Source organism: Cryptomeria japonica, chromosome 4 (assembly GCF_030272615.1).
Source record: "Cryptomeria japonica chromosome 4, Sugi_1.0, whole genome shotgun sequence".
NCBI classification, from domain to species: domain Eukaryota; kingdom Viridiplantae; phylum Streptophyta; class Pinopsida; order Cupressales; family Cupressaceae; genus Cryptomeria; species Cryptomeria japonica.
The window spans coordinates 605,814,385-605,820,517 of NC_081408.1; positions in this window are offsets into that span (position 1 = coordinate 605,814,385).

A 6,133-nucleotide genomic window follows, 5' to 3' on the forward strand; every position below is an offset into this window, starting at 1 on the left:
TAAAGATTTTGACTTTAGAATGAAAGGACCTAAAATGGATTTGGAGGATAAAGAGTTTTCTTGATCTTGACTTGGAGTAGGATCATTTGAGTTTGTGTTTTCCACTTGATTTTGAATTATATTAGTGAAGGAGATGGAAGGGATATCATTCTCTTTATTAGGAGGTGGATGTTGAATGGGACTCTGCTCTTGAGATAAAATGGGATCATCGTGGATGGAATACCAAAATTTTAGGGGATCATCATAAGATTCTTGATTGGTAGGATCTTGATAAAAAAATGGGATTAGATTGGAGAGTCGTGATATCTTGATCTTGATTTAGGCTAGGACTCATTTCTTTTGAATAAGCTTCTTCTTTTTCAAGTGACAAGGGATGATCACATGAGCGATCAAAGTTTCAATTTAGATAGGTTGATGTTGTTGACTTGATGGATACTTAATTTTGGATACTCAAGCTCACTAAGTTGAATAGAGGGTTTGTTCGATAGGCCCCTATGACAAAGTATGTCAAATGATATGGATAAAGTCTCTTGATATGGAAATTTGAGTTGACTAACTTGAATACTTGTCTAGGTATTGTTGTCGTTGAGATAGTTGGATGATATACTCTTGATCACTTGGTTTGATCTGGTGTTTCAAATGTTGGAAAGCCTTTCTATTACCCTTTTGATCAATTTTTTTCAGCAATTTGTTGGAATTTTGCTCACTCGTAGATGATAATCTTCTTCAATTTTTGACCATTTGGAACATGTTACAGACATAGAAGACACAATGTTTGAAAAACAAAATGCACAAGCAAGTACAAATCTTATGGCAGACTGAGACAATAGTTGTTGAATCTCACATGGGGTTTCCCCCAAGGCTACGCTATTCAAAGCGGATATTTAGATGCTTGACCCCACTGGCTCCACCCTCGGCACTCACTTCTTCGGGGCAGCCAAGCACTAGTTTCCATGAAAACTCCCCATGGCAAACTTTATATCTCTACTAGGAGCCGTATGTATGTGAGCCACTTCAGAGGTCCGATCTCCTGCGCCAACAACTAAAAGAATTTTGGCAACTAGTACAAGTGGTTTTTAGTAAAGGCTTCCAGTCATGTGACCATACATGCGGCACTTTCGACTCTGTAAATACATAAGGTTCTCAGCCTATAGAGGTTATGCTTCATAGGGTTTATGGGGAAACATAATGTCGGTATGAACTTATCAGCACATGTTGTTTGGGACTTTCGTCACAAACATGATTTATTTATAGTGGATTGGAAGGACTCGGTATTAGCCTGTTTCCACTTTGGGTCGTTCCCCTCTCACTGGCCCCCTCAAGGCAGCATATACCTACCACTTTCGAGACACAGAATAAAAGTGTTCTTTTTAACCTTTTCAAAGCAATTGTTGGCTAAGTCCTATTTGGAGATGTTGCTCCAACAAGCATGGTGTTTATTTTATCCCCACATAGCAAATGATTTTCTAAACTAGGAATTGGAAATCCTGGTCAACAAAATGAATCGTTGCAAAAAGTAACTTGCTTTGTAAGAATGGACAAGTTGATTGTTATTTTTAACTTGCAAAAAAAAAAAAAAGATTGATTGTGCTTTTTACCTTTGCAAGAAAATGAAAGATTGTTGTTCTTTTTAGAGCCCAAAATTTGAGGTGTGAATCCCAATTTTGCAAGAAAGTAAATGTTTGATTTGTTGTTCTTTTTACCTTGCAAATGTGATTATTTTTAGAGCCCAAAAACAAGTGAGGTAATTTTTAGAACACCAAATTGAAAAATGAAGTTCTTTTTACCCAAAAAGGAAATATGGGTTCTTTTTAACCAACTTTGAAAAAGTTAGAAAAGAAATCACTAAATCCTAACTTAACTCCTCCAAATCTGCAAGAAATTGTTAGAAACCTGCAATAAAAAATAAAAGTTAGTGAAAATCCAAAACCTTAGGTGGGCTTCCACAAGCCTAATTTCAAATCGTGGTTACAAATTTTTCACTCCTGATTCTGAAATGCCCTGAAATTTAGCTAAGTCTGAAAATTTTGGAGATCTTCCAAAAATTAGATTTTGCATTATAACTCCTAGAGGTATGAAACCCCTCTCAAACATCCTGACAATATATATGGAATATAACTTAAAGTATAAGAAAGAGAAAAGAGAAGAGAAAATGTCACTTATACTTCTAAACTATCTGTCAAATGCGCTAACCTACGTCACAAAAGTGCTAACCTGCGTCACAAAAGCGCTAACCTATGATGCAAATGCACTAACCTGTGATGCAAATGCGCAGATTTTCAGACAAAGCGCTAACCTACATGACATATGCGTTAAGCTATGATGCAAAAGCACTAACCTATGATGCAAATGCGCTAACCTATCGAACAAAAGCGATGTCAGAATTCACACATGCATGAATCTACATTACAAATGCGTTAATTTTACTTTTTCGAGATTTTTAAAAGTATATGCGAGGTCTATGAGCTCCACGGTGGGCGCCAAAATGTGTGAGCTTGAATTTCATCCTCAGAATGCTACCTGTAATAAGTTAGTTTCACAAAATACAAATGGAAATGCATACAGGAAATCCAAATTCCACCAATGAAACTACATAAAATACATACTAAAATAAAACATTATTTTACCTTCATGACTTATGTCTCATTGTGTCCTAACTCCACTGTTCCTGGTTGCAGATGGTGTGCTCTCAGACAATGCATTGTTGGCTTCCAAGATGGCATATGAAGAATGGACTGATAACTTGTAGTTAACTGATACTATGATATGCAATACTAAATGATTATGCTAAAATGCTATATGATATTTGCTATTTTCTATTTGCTATTTGCTTGAAGATTAAAACTCATGGATGCATATGATTAATTTGAAGACTAACTTGAAGATTAACTCTCTCAACTGAAGCTCTTGATTTTATAGACCTTGAGAGGATTAGATGATGTGGCTCAAATCAATGGTCATGATCAAATCTGTAGATTTGAATGGTTGTGAGCAAAGGTGAAGGTTGAGAGAAAGGGGGAAGGAGAGGACAAGTGTCACTCATCTCACCTTGACTGGATTGCTGACTGAGGGAATCTAGGGATGGTTGGAGGAAATTTAGGCATGAGAGGACAAGTGGACTCAAGTTCCTCCTAAGATGTAGAGAGTGTTGGAGAGAATATAGGAAATGGTTATGAAATATGTGTACGTACACAATTTTCATTAAGTTTGGAAGTTGGAGATAAATGATAAATTAATATTTAGAAATATTAATTTCCTTCGCCACATGTTTGATGAGTTGGCAAAGAGAAGATGAAGTGGAGATGGAGGGTGAGTTGGAAAAGGGATTAAATAATTTAAGAATTATTTAATTTTTGAGACTATAAGATAGGAGAATAACTATTAAATATTGGATATTTAATTGATTGAAGAGGATAATTAAATATTAGATATTTAATTAACTTGGTTAAAAAAATAATTAAATATTAGATATTTAATTAATTAGAAGAATATGATAAATGAATTAATTAATAAAATATTAATTAATAGAAAAACATGAAAATGAATTAAATAAATTAATAATTTCAAATTAACTATTTAATAGAAGAATAATTATTAAATAAATATTAAATATTTATTTATTTGCTCATAGCCAATTTTTATGTGTATACAGTACTCTTGGAGATTATATCCTTATGGATATCTTGTATTGTAATTGTTGATCATACGTATATTCTCTTGGTAATGTAATATGCATCTTGAATGTTATAATAGGCAACGTTAATATAGTTTATGTTGTTCTTCACATTCATGTATGTTGGGATAATGTTATTACTTAACAACATTGTGGGGTCTTGAGGACTATTGTTAGTTGTTTTTTGTGTGCATCATTTCTTATCATGTTGTATGTAACTCATTGCATATGTTAATTTTTCCTTTCAAAAAAAAATTGTTCGCATTTTCATTGTTTTTATTTGTTTTTATATGAAAATGCGAACAATTTTTTTTTGAGAGGAAAAATCATACATATATATATATATATATATATATATATATATATATATATATATATATATATATATATATATATATATATATATATATATATATATATATATATCTTTTTCTTATGTTGTTTTTGTGTGTTCTCTTTCTTTGTCTTTTTTGTGTGTTTGTTCTTAGTTTTCTCTAGTTTTGAATCTTTCTATTTTTATTTTATTCCCTTCCTCAATTTGGGTGCTCTATTTCACTCTCTCCCCTCTCTCATCTTTATATCCAACCTAGATCTGCAACTTACCATCTTTCAACTCCTTTGAACTCTCATCCTAATGATGAATCACAAAGTGTGATTCGAAACGTTGATGATAAAAAAAATTACACAATCAAGTCCAGAAGCATCAAAAGAATTAAAACTTGATTTACTAATTTAACTCAAGCCAAGTTTTTATTTTTTGAAAATTTAAATTAGTTTTTAAAAACATAAAAGCAAAATCAAAATTTCATGTCATGGTTTAATTTCAAAATTGCATGAACCTTTGGAACAGATTTTTAATGGATATATTTATAATCTTTTATAATTTTTCTATTATATATAATCTTTCACTTAATATCAAATATTTTTTTGATGTTTCTATATTTTAGTTCTACAAATATATATAATTTCAAAAATAACTAAATAGAATAACTATTAAATAATTAAATTTAACTATACAATTCTTTTCCAAAAAACTATATGAGATTTCTTTGTTCATATATAATCTTTTATGTTTCTAAATCTCAAACATATTTTTCAATATTTATAATTCAATATATCTGTAGACAACCACAGAGAAGAAAATAACCAGAAACATTTATTTTATATATATACCTTTTTTGTCACAAATAGAAGAAAATAAAACATATATTAATATATACAACAGGCTTATTCTATTACCCACATTTGAGATTATGTATGATTCAAGGGAAGATTAACACCCCCATAGATATTGGTATAAATTTTAAATTTAGATGAGTCGTGTAAAAGATTGTTCACACTTCGGTCCAACTTTGTGGGTGACTTTCATCTCTGTATTGAGCATACTTAAACTCCAAACTAAAAACAACAAGATTACATTATTAAGAGTACAAATAATAAATAATAATAGTTTATATATATATATATATATATATATATATATATAAGTTGCCCCATAGTAACAATGAAAGATGTGTAGAGAATGCCTTTGCATGGTGTCAGGTCTCATGCCCCACTACCTTCCAAAAAAAAAAAAAGTACACAAATCATGAAAAAGATAAACATAAATCATGAATGAATTGCCTTCCTTGTACAAATCAGTGATTAGATTTACTTACTTTGTCGTACATGTTGCTTTTCCTTTGCAATTTTCTATGGTTGTAGAAGCGTGTGGGGGATTGTTTTCTCGAACCAAGGATCTGTCAAAGCCAAGGTTGCAATCCAAGAGAAAAGAATTGTATCTTCCTAAAAAGAATTCTACATACAAACCTTTTAAAACAAAATCCTTTAGATGTCGAAAGTGCTTCCAGACTAGACATGTTGTTGCACGGTGTGAATCAGATAAAAAGAAAAAGAGATTTGCTTCTTGGTGGAAAGGTGCCTCCTCTTAACACTATTTTATTAAAAAGAAAAGCTTTTCCCAGGTGGTTGTGCAGGCTCCTCAGGCCGAGCCTCTAGCCGCTGCCTCTGTTTCTGGTGCTCAGGAGTGTGGGGATGCTTGCGGTGGCATCCCAAATGATCGTCTGAAGAATGTTGGATCTTCTTCCTTGGTGGATGACCTTCCCGCTTCCCAGATTGATGTTGGATCTTTGTCTGATCCTTCGATTTCTGTTGTCCCTACCTCTCCGGAAGCTGGCTCTATTCCTCCTAGTGATGGGAGGTCCTCTATTCTAGATCCATCCTCTTGGCAAAAGGTTGCTGCTAGGGTTGAGGAGGGATGGATTACTGTTAAAAGTAAAAAATCTAAATCGTCTCAGTCCTCTTTTGATATGACCCTTCGATCCCATAAGGGTAGGTCAAATTCTTGATCCGTCCTGGTTGGGTTGGGGCTATTGGTCTCTTGCAGCTTGCTGGTTCTTGTTGGGGGTCCTTTTTGTGTTGTACCTCATCCTTGGTTTGGCCATGTTGTGTCTCATTTGT